General features: G+C 40.6%; 1 long non-coding RNA gene across 1 annotated transcript; it reads left to right on the top strand.

Annotated features, from left to right (window-relative positions):
* Positions 1-10679: 10679 nt before the first annotated feature.
* Positions 10680-12017, top strand: LOC142140465 (uncharacterized). The gene is made up of 2 exons (XR_012688498.1): positions 10680-10752; positions 11407-12017. It is a non-coding gene; the product is annotated as an uncharacterized LOC142140465 (long non-coding RNA).
* The last annotated feature ends 202 nt before the right edge of the window (positions 12018-12219 follow it).

Genomic DNA, 12219 nt, shown 5'->3' with positions numbered 1-12219 from the left:
TGGGGGATTTATTGCAACTACAATACAGGGATGAAAAGATACCTGGAAGCTCTATCTTTTATATTTATGATGTGTTTTTAAATTGAGAGAAAAACACCAGAGGGATCCCCAAACCCCCCAAACCATGGAAGGACCTACACACCAGGGAGCAGCTGCAGAATGTCCATGAGAACCTCCTTAAACAGCACTATACAAAAGACAAATTGGGCAATTTATTTATAACTGGTAAAAGGGCAAGGGGTGTATTACAAATACAAAATGTGACAAATGTACTCTCTCTGGTTATAGTTAGGACAGTATACTAGCAGACATACCTTGAAAGTGGTTGATGCCTGATACATGTATTTGCAAATATAAGCAACTAACAGTTCTGATTTTATTATTGTTCTAGAAGCAGGTCTATTGTTCTCACTGTTAGCTGAGTGCACTATACCATAACATACACTATATGGACAAAGTATTTGGCCACACCTGTTAATTATTGAATTGAGGTTTTAATCAGACCCGTTGTCAGAGGTGTATAACGTCAAGCACCAGCCATGCAGTCTCCATTTGCAAACATTTGTGATACAAAATGGGTTGTTCTGAAGAGCTCAGTGACTTCAAGCGTGGTACTGTGATAGGATGCCACCTATGCAATAAGATGGTTTGTGGAATTTCATCCCTGCTGGATATTCCACGGTCAACTGTAAGTGATATTATTAGAAAGTGGAAGCGTTTAGGAACAGCAGCAACTCAGCCATGAAGCGGAAGACCAGGTAACATCACAGAGCGGGGTCAATGACCGCCCATGATGTGTAAAAGTCGCCAGCGCTCTGCTGAATTCATAGCTTAATTGTTCCGAACTACCACTGGCATTAATATAAGCACAAAAAGATGTCCCGAGCAGCTGTATGCAAGCCTCACATCACCAAGACCAATGCCAAGCATCGGATGAAGTGATGTAAAGCACACTGACACTGGACTGTGGAGCAGTGGAAACATGTTCTGTTCATTGACGAATCACACTTCTCTGTTTGGCAGTCAGATGAGCTAGTCTGGGTTTGCCGGATGCCGGGAGAACGTTACCTGTCTGACTGCATTATGCCAACTGTGAAGTTTGGTGGAGAAGGGATAATGGTATGGGGCTGTTTTTCAGGGTTTGGGCTAAGCCCCTTATCAACAGTGAAGGGCAATCTTAATGCTTCAGCATACCAAGTCATTTTGGACAATGCTATGCTTCCAACTTTGTGGCAACAGTTTGGGGAAGGCCCTTTTCTATTCCAACATGACTGCCCCAGTGCACAAAGCAAGGACTACAAAGACATGGTTTGATGAGTTTGATGTGGAAGAACTTGACTGGTCCGCACAGAGCCCTGACCTCAACCGCATCGAACACCTTTGGGATGAACTGGAACGGAGATTGTGAGCCAGGCCTTCTAGTCCAACATTAGTGTCTGACCTCATAAATGCTCTACAGAATGAATAGGCACAAATTCCAACAGAAACACTCCAACATTCTGTGGAAAGCCTTCCAAGAAGAGTGGAAGCTGTTATCACTGCAAAAGAGGGACCAACTCCGTATTTAAGTATATGTATTTGAATACAATGTTATTACAGTCCCTGTTGGTGTAATGATCAAACGTCTGAATACTTTTGTCCATATAGTGTACTTGAGGCTACATTCTTCCACAGTAGTAGAATTTTGAAGGTTAGAAGAACAACATAATATATCTTAAATCACCAACAGTAAAAGAATATAATTTTAGCAAACATAAAAGCAATTATTCTGCTGGTGTTTTTCAGGCATGTTTGGTTGAACTCTAAGAAATTTGGTTCTAGAACCTGGTCGAACCCGATGTCAGTAAGCTGGGCCTTCTCTCCTTTGTGACCTCCTTGCTGGATGTTTCACAGTATCATCTTGCAAGTGACGTCAGCACCTTTCATCTGCACGTAGGTAAAAGCCTTGGTTTGAAATTGAGCAGCATGGTGGCTTAGTGGTTAGCACTTCTGCCTCAGCACTGGGGTCATGAATTCAATTCCCGACCATGGCCGTATCTGTGTGGAGTTTATATGTTCTCCCTGTGTTTAAGTGGTTTCCCTCCCACACACCAGACTGTAAGCTTCAATGGGACTGATGTGAGTTCTCCGTAGAACGCTGCAGAATTAGTGGCGCTATATCAATAGACGATGAAGAGGTTGATAGTGTCACTCCAGCAACTGCATTCAGCAATAGGAGAATGGGTAGCATCAGAACTGTGTTCATCAGCCAATAATATAATACTATATGATAATACTATATGATAATACTATCTAGTTAGTTGGTACTTGAAGTGATCCAGGGGTAGCTTTTAAGAGGCAGTAAGGACATTATCCACATAATACCACAGCATATAGTACAGTAAGATACCCTTTCAAATAGAACCAGCAACGTGGTTATTGTTTTGTTATGTTCACACAGCACATAGGACAAGGGATCTTATCATCTGAAACCAGTAGAGATTACATATCAAACAATAGTGTTTCAGTAAATTATATCTGCACACAACAAAGCAGCACAACATTGGGTATTGTGACTGCTTGAAGTGCATGTACCTTATTTACACAGCTGTTTTCATATCTGTTACACCAGCTGGTATGTTTATTATCCAATGTCTTTCTACTTGTTTTTGTTTTACTTTTCTCATCTGTTTTATGTGCATTAGACTAGAGTGCTCTAAGCACATTACTGTATTCAATCGTCCTCTCCACATTATATAGAAACAGCAGCACTCCCAAATGTAGGTAACATATCTTCATATATTAATTAGTTAAATAGCAGAGTTTAAGGCGACGTTACCGAGGGAAACTCTTCTTTTTTTGAGCCACATGAAACAAAAAAGATATGCAAACTGTTCAAACTAGTGCTACATAATGATGTTAAAACAACATAAAAGCAGATTAACCATAGTAATACATTACATAATATTTGCACAATAAACATTCACAAAACAAAAGTCTGTAAGGAAAAACACTTTTTTTCCAATTTAATACAACAAGTATATTTTAAATAAATGTTACATAAGCCAGTAAAAACAATTTGATACAAATAGCCTAAACTTAACACCATGATTCATATTCAGTATTGTACGTTTCTTTCTTTCTGATTTTCACATCATTTAGATTGAGCATTTATTGTAACAATTCCAGCACTCACTAACAGTTACCATAGAAAATGTCCTGAGTGATTAGGATCGATTTGTAAACTTGTGCGTGAACTTTGAGAGATCCGTCAATTTGGTGCTTGATCCAAGTAGCCAGAGCCAGGAGTAGGTTGGCAAATTTTAGCCTGGGTGCAAGACTTGACTCGGCAGCCTATTAGGAACATTTTAAATGAAAAAAAAAATGCAGGTGGCCCAGTGACCCAGCCCAAGGTAGCCTACTGTGGGACTGTCCCGGGGACCAGATGCCCCCCTGCCCCCCAGCCCAGCCTGCCACTGGCCAGAGCCGACGCTAAATACTAGAGATGTTCACTGACCCCTGTGTATTGGTTTTGGGTTTAAATCTGGATTAACTTCGTGTTTTGGCTTTGGTTTTGGCAAAACCGCCCACGCGTCTTTTGGTTTTGGTTTTGGTTTTGGATTTATTTATTTATTTATTTTTATTTTTTTTTATTTTTTTATAAAATCTTTATTTTTTTGCTAAAATCACATAATTTGGCCCATATGCTGGGTGGACTAACAGGGGCATTTGTCCATGATTTACAAGCACACACAATTCACTGGCACTGCCCACACCAAGCACACATAACTTCCATGTACATTATTATTCATTACCTCATTGCCTACATCAGGGGTGTAGGAACAACAATTTTCATGGGGGGCAAAAGGCCAAGGACTGCTATAGGGCATGGAGCCCCTTTTTCTTGCGTTAGGTATCTTGTTTTACGACAGTTGTAACAGTGACTGTATATATACAAAGACTCCTAATCCTATGTTATTTTTCGTCAGTGTTTCAGGGGTTGGCCAAAAATGTATTTAAACATTATTAAATAAATATTATTATTAATATCAATTACCAATTAGTAGAATAACTGTTAGAAAGATAGATAAATTCAATTGTTCATCTTAAAAATTTACATTTTGCATAGTTATTAACATAGTTTTTATTCAGATTTCGTTGACAGCATAATCTCATTTGATTGGAAGTATTTCTAAATCTATAGTCACTGCCTCACTGGTTATTATGGTATGTGCTATAAATTTCAATTGCTATATCTCATGTTTGTTACTGGACGCTCCGCACAAATTTCATGGTAAAAGTAAAGTGAATAGTTAATCATCATCAATACAGGTTATTTATTACATGTTTATAAACGGGACACTTAGGGTTTTTTAAATAAACAAATCAATCTGTATTAAATCTATACTAAGGCAATATTTATTAAAAACATTTGGTAGTTATACTAAGACAATCTATAATTTAATAAAGTTTCACAAGTATAGAACAGATACCGTGACTTCAGAAAGTAGTATGACGGCTTTTGTGTAGAAGTTCATGGGGGGTAAAACACAGTGTTTGCTCACCCAACAGAGATCATGGGGAGTGGGGAGGGGGCAACCGGCCCTTCTGCCCCCTGGTTCCTACACCCCTGGCCCAGGGCCATCTTAACAACATTTTGGGCCCCCGGGCAAAGCAGTGCACCGGGGCCCCTATATATACATATATATATATATATATATATATATAAAAATTATTATATATATGTGCCCTGCAGCCCAGGGGGGCCCGTCGGAGGCAGCACAAAAAAAAAAAAAACCTGAAAAAAAAAAAGAAGACAATACTTACCTTGCGGTCAGCTGGTGATCCGGCTCCCTCCATGGTCTCCTCCTCCGTCGTGCTCCGCAATGGATGTCGGACGGGCGTGATGACACCACGTCCAATATGCACTGCGAGCGCAGCACGGAGGAGGAGACCATGGAGGGAGCCGGATCGCCAGCTGACCGCAAGGTAACTATTGTCTTCTTTTTTTTTCAGTTTTTTTTTTGCTGCCTCCGACGGGCCCCCCTGGGCTGCAGGGCCCCCGGGCACCTGCCCATTGTGCCCAATGGGAAAGACGGCCCTGCCCTGGCTTACATGCAAAACTACACCAATCTGATCCCATATACACCTGAATTAAACACAACAATGCAAGTTTCTCCGTTCGCTAGCTTAAAACCAAATGAAAATGATGCCTGTGTGCCTGAGCCATGAGCCCAGCTGGATAACCACAGAATCCGTTCTGATGGTATTTACAGTGCGCTGCACACAGCATCAGATCTCGTTACTGTACGGATTAATGTATCACTGTGAAAGATGCTGTAACTATACGCGCAGCAGATTTATCAACCACCCGAAAGACCACGTATGCAGCTTCACTACTATGTTGGCAAGCACTGAGGCTACGTCCATTCATCATCATCAACAACATTTATTTATATAGTGCCAGCAGATTCCATAGTGCTTTACAATTGGGAGCAAACAGTAACAATACAACAATACTGGGTAATACAGACAGACAGAGCGGGCTCTGCGTGTAAGCTTACAGTCTATGGGACAATGGTTTGATACATAAGGTCCATTGTGCAGTGACACAGGTGGTGTTTATACCATCCAGGAGTAAGTACCCTTAGAAGGACTACAGTGGTGGAACGGAGAATGCGCTAAGGTTTGTCACTACAGTAATCAGGGTTTAGGTATCCATTAGACATGTAGTATTTCCATGTTGTGTATGTAACTACAGACATGAGCTATATCAACTGAAAGTTTGCTGTGTTCTTGTCTCTCCCCAGATACGTCTATGTTTCAGCTACTGCTCCCTGTGTTATCACAGAGCCCATGAGTGGATGTGCTGACTGGTAATGAGTGTTCAAAGCAATGTCACTCTGCTGGAGACTGATAAGTCCATAGAGCATCAGCAACTTTCTGTAATCGAACGTCTCTGAGTAGGTGTGATGGGCTGACCCACCCAGTGAATGTGAGGAACGCCAGGTTACAGGGCTCAATCTCCTGCATGAACTGTCTGAAATATTTTACTGCTGCAAAGTGTGAGCTGGAGGAGTTACAGTGGTCATATAACCTTTACCTGCAACCATTATGTTCTTTTGTGCTGGAGGAGGAGGAGTTCAATAAAGTGTTTTCCTGTTTTGAACTGAGATGCCCTAAAGCCCAATATTTCATTGCATGCACCACACCACTGCACTGGAGTCTGCCCACATGTGACTGTGTAAAACACCCGTGTATTCGGGGGGAGTCCTCTGATATTGGTTGCCCGTACTCACCAGATAGCCGGGGCAGAATGTACTGACTGTAGTATTTGCAATATGGCTTACAGACCGAACCTTCACATCTATATGAGTTGTATACAAGGTAATGTAACCCTACTGTAATGTAAATTGCAAGGATATTATGGGAGGAATTCAATCCTGTATATAAACATATATATATATATATATATATATATATATATATATATATATATACACACACACACACACAGTATATATATCTGTGTTGCCCCCCTCTTTAATGTACTAGTAGAAGAGAAATATTACAAAGTGTGCTATTACTTATAGCAGACAGTTATTGGACGGGGGGAACAGCACGTCTCTGCTATTTTCACTATATATTACTCAGTAATTCTCTCAGAAATTATTATTATTATTATCATCTTTAATTAATAAGGTGCCACAAAGGGTCCGCAGTGCCGTACATAACATAACAAAAACAGTGAGCCATGATACAACATGATACAGAAAGAACAAAATATGAAGAACAAAAATATATATATATATATATATATATATATATATATACACTCACACACGCACACACACACACACACACACAGGTAACATGGTAATGCAAATCAAATTATTTCTGGGACAATGAGCGAAAGTGATAGTAGAAATCAGCGAGACGTAGGCCAAAGCTAAGAAAACATGGCTAGGGATGCAGGCCAAGAGGTACAGGGGGCGATGGAATAGTAGAAGGAGCACACAAGGAAAGAGGGCCCTGCTCCTGAGAGCTTACATCCTAAAGGAAGGGGGAGACACAAATAGGGTGGTACTAACTGGGGGAGAGAGCCAGGACAAGGGAGTTAGGAGGAAGACTGATAGACTTGAATAAGGGCACGCTTGAAGCTTTTCAGAGTAGATGCTAACCTGATGGAACGTGGAAGATCGTTCCACAGCTGGGGAGCAGCTTCATGTTATCTGTTATTCTCTAATGAACATACTTCAATTAACGAACACTTTATTAATAAAGGACAAGTTCAGAATATGTTGCAGAACAATACATGACATCTTTTCATCAGATGTATTGAAGGTAAATTTATTTTTTGAAATAAATACATATAACATTGCAAGAGAATGTAATTTCATGAGTAGGCAAAGTCAGGGTTAGATTGACAGGGCCAAGTGGCCAAGCCAGACAATGTCTTTGAGGTCCCTCTGAAGCAATGGACACTAGAGAAATATGCTCTTTACCATGTACTAAAGCAGGTGCGAAACCCACTGGCCACAGTGTAAGGTCTGTGCCTGGTAAGTGTGTGCGTACTCCAGTAAGAGGTTCTGTAAATGAATTTCACTAATTCCTACAATCTCCCTGTAAAATATAACAATAAGGTATCTGCATCTGGGACTCAACTGCTCCAGTCCTACATGCAGATGATAGGATCAGTATATAGGCTGCTGCTGGTGGTGGTATAATGATGGGGGGCCCCTTACCACCAATTGAGTATCATTTAAATGCCACACCCTACCTGAGTATTGCTGCTGACCATATACATCCCTTTATGGCCACATTATGCCCATCTTCTAATGGCTACTTCCAGCAGGATAACGCATCATGTCACAAAGCACATGTCATCTCAAGCTGGTCCTATGGACAGAACAATGAGATCAGTGTACTCCAGTGTACTCCAGTCACCAGATCTCATCCAATAGAGCAGCTTTGGGATGTAGTGGAACAGGAGAGTTGCAGCATAAATGTGCAGCTAACAGATCTGCAGCAACTGTGTCATGTCCCCTAAGAATGACTAAGAATCTCTAACAAATGTATCCAGCACCTTGTTGAATCCATGCCATGAATTATTCAGCCTGCTTTGGTGGCAAAGTGGGGTCCTACCCATACTTGCCAACTCTCCCGGAATATCCAGGAGACTCCCGAAATCTGGGTCAGTCTCCCGGGCTCCCGGGAGAGAGGGCAATTCTCCCGATTCCCGGGCAACGGTGGAAATTGAATGGGGGAGGCGGGGCTTATCGGCGTCACAGGCGCGTCATTGTGGCCCCGCCCCCTTGTTTTATTGGATGGGGAAAGTGGTGCCAGCTTTGGGGACGGGGCTAACAGCACAATACTTCAAGCCCCGCCCCCACATGCCCACCTGACCCCTGGACCTCCCGGAACTTAACCTGCCAATGTTGGCAACTATGGTCCTACCCAATACTAGAAAGGTGGCCACTGAGTGTATATATGTGTTACACAGGCCACAGTAACACATTTTAAGTAAAATAAAAATGTGTCCCTGAGCACACAAGTCCACATTACCACAGTCTGACACACATACAGTATTCACCGTAGCTTTCTTGCTGCGCTGTGTGGGACTGACCCGCCATACCCTGCAGGAACAACTGAACCAGAGGATGCGACTTCCTGTTTCTTAAAACACAGGTATTATGATGATGATTGTTGTACTCAGGAGCTGCTGCAGCTATGATTGGAGCTCAGGGAAAGGACCTCAACTGATCATTCACATTGGGTAAGGTAAATGAAGCATCTTTAGTGTATAATCAGTGACGTAGGTAGAATGATTAGCAACAAACATGACTATGGACAAGATCCATTGAATATTTTCGTTATATTTCCTAGAACAGGAAATAACAGGAACATTTATTAATATAAGGAAACGTATTAAGTATGTAAATAATAACCAGTGTACGAGTCCAGGTCCATTCATGTGGCTTCTGCAGGGAAAGTAGGAAAGTAATACCTGCAGGATCCTTGAAGGCATTGATGTAGTGCAGAGAGGACCGATATAGAGAGGGACATTTATGGAAATTGGTACAAGGGAAAAATGTAGTGTTGCCATAACAACACCCTAACTGCTTTTATTTTATAAACTGCTCTAGACAGAGTAGAAACATCTGATTGGCTGCTCTGGAAAAAAAAAACATTTTTTTTCCTTTGAACCAGTTCTCAGAAGTTCTCAAACATATCCCCGGTACCAAGGTAGATTCCATACTGACATTACTTTTACTGCAAAAAACAATTTGGAAAACAAGTTGGAAGAGAATAATTGATAAAATATTTACATACATCAAATGATGCAAGTAGTATTTAGGAGAGTGGTGGGCAGCTGACAGCCCCCAAAGGGGTCACGTGTGGCCGTCAGGACCAGAGCAATTTTCTCTTTTTGGTGGTTTTCCCTACTGATTTCAGTGCAGTACAGTAACATTGGCAGGGGAAGGCTGGCAAATTTTAGCCCGGGTGGCAAGACTAGACTCAGTCTATTAGGAAAATTTTAAAGGTAAAAAAAAGATGCGGGTGGCCCAGTGACCCAGCCCAAGGTAGCCCACGATGGGATCAGCCTGGTGGGCAGATGCCCCCCCTGCCCACTAGCCCAGCCTGCCCCTGACCACTGGTATGTAGCAGCCTTCTCACAGCGTTACTTACAGTTCAGACTCAGTGGGCACTTTATGCTGGTGCTCTGATCTCAATATGTGAACAGATGATTCTCCATAAAGGTCCCGTGTGCCCCTCTTATGTGATCTAGCGCCACTGATCTAGAATGTGAGAAATCCTCTCGCAGAGCACCCTATTTACTGTCTATATTACACACTTACAGTGCAGGAATTCACCAACCTCCCCTATCTATGTACAAAACATTGTATTGTCTCAAATATCCCTCATCAAACACATATTAACATATCTTTCATTTCATACCAAAAATACCCACAAAACTGGATTCTTTACTTCTTTAATATCTCCTGCCCCCAAATCAACTCCAAGAACAGTTATATATTTATTATGCATTTATAGTCATTATAAATGTATCATTTATATTAACTCCCAGCCTGAAGGAAAATAGAAATGTATATTATAATAGAATGGCACTGACACCAAGGGCTAGATTTACTAAGCTGCAGGTTTGAAAAAGTGGGGATGTTGCCTATAGAAACCAATCAGATTCTAGCTTTCATTTATTTAGTACCTTCTACAAAATGACAACTAGATTCTGATTGGTTTCTATAGGCAACATCCCCACTTTTTCAAACCCGCAGCTTAGTAAATCTAGCCCCAAGTGTTACTTTTCTCAATCTCCAACTTGTTACAAGCACTCATTACAAAAAATAATAAGTACAATTAGGTAATCTATGGACTCGCTTACAATGCATGTATATAAACTGATATGAATGATTTAACATTGTCTGTATATAACAGCGTAATATGTTAGCGCTCTATAGAAGGTAAATAATAATAATGCATTGTATATACTTCTCACACCCGAACATATTTGTATCCACCCAAGCTGAACACATCCTGTTGCAATGAATATTCTTTATCAGTTAATGCTGACACAGTTAGAAAGGGGCTGTCCTAACACAAGCTCCTGGATGATATGTTAATGAGTTTAGGTCTTTATAAATGAGTAACCCAGACCCCAGTGGCCATGTCACAGATCTCCCCTCGCCGGCTGTAGGATGACACTGGAACCATTCCTTCCACACTCCTAATGTAACTCTCTGCTTGTATTAGGTAAGATCGTGGTAACAGAGGATTCTGGGAGACCATTGTCATGATATTATTACATTCGCTCAATATCTTAACTGTAAAACAGTGTTGTATGTTTTGCTTTGTATTTGCTAGAATTGCAGTACACATGGTATTGTTATTACTAGATGATGTAGTTGTATTGTCTTCTTTAGGATTTACTCAACATGCATTACATTATTGTGTATTATTTTGAAAACTTATAAAGCATGAATATTTTGATGCATGACCCCCAAGAAAAACAAACAAAACATAAAACCATAAATGTTGCTATAGCCGATAAAATATATATATATATATCCTAATATCAAGTAGAAAACAAACTTCTATTATGTTTGCTGTTATATTAACACACACTGATTTGAAATATTACCTTTAACCTAGATACAATATTTGTCTGTGAGATTGGTTTTTAAAATTGTTTGCAAAAAATGCATTTCTCTATGGGTGCAGCAGCGTGCCCAGTGTGTAATTTAGAGATGTAATCAGACCCCGGTAGATTTAATCCCAACGCTTCTTGGTATTGGTGAGAATTGTTGTGGGGATCTCGCCACATAGACGTGGGTATTAGATACAGAAAATCTGGGGCCAGGACTGATCATTTCAGTTTTGTTAACTCTCTAAATTCTTTCTTCACAGATTTATTGTTGGTGGTTTCCGAAAAAAAGAATAAGGCAAAACCAGATATTTTGGGGCTGTGTGTGGGATATCATCATATACTGTAAGTTTGTTATACGGCACTACAGTATAGATGATGTACTATACATCAACCCTCATGTACAACAGACAGTCAAGATTGGATAGTCACCGTGACAAGGGGACAACGCGTCATCATTTTAAAAGTCATGTCTTAGCCAAGGTTGTTATTTTTAGGCAGTAAATAACTAGTCAGCTGTAAATTATGTACTCAGCACATCTTTCCTTTCTCTGACTCAGTCTTACAAATGGGTAACAACTTGCGGATGAAGCATTATATATATTTTTCTACACTAGAATATCTTCACCATCCTCGTTGGCAGCACCAGAACAATGGTAGGAGTTGGCAATGAAACCGTTACCATTACTGACTTTAGTAATGGTAAGGGTTCTATTGCTGCTCTGAAATTCATCGGGAAGACCAGCGGAAGAGACAACCAATTGCAACGCTGAATAAACAACCTTTAAGTGTTATTAGTAATATGCAAATATATAGAACAGGAATCTGTCAGTCTTCTTTCAATCTCATGTATCTAATAAAGTCTTCAATTTATTATGTCTGCGTTATGCTTTATGTACTTGATCATTAAGAGGGTAGGTTATTGACTTACTGTCTCAGGGCTCCACAATCCTGTTTAGGAGTTACAATTATTACAAAACTAGAAGCAATTATTATATATATGACTTTATCCGGCATGCTGCTCTGTTTTATCTATCCAGTGGTTTCCCAGAATGGTACTTGTGGCTATCAGCCAC

Source organism: Mixophyes fleayi, chromosome 2 (assembly GCF_038048845.1).
Source record: "Mixophyes fleayi isolate aMixFle1 chromosome 2, aMixFle1.hap1, whole genome shotgun sequence".
Taxonomy (NCBI): Eukaryota; Metazoa; Chordata; class Amphibia; order Anura; family Limnodynastidae; genus Mixophyes; species Mixophyes fleayi.
This window is presented reverse-complemented; position numbering and strand designations above follow the sequence as displayed.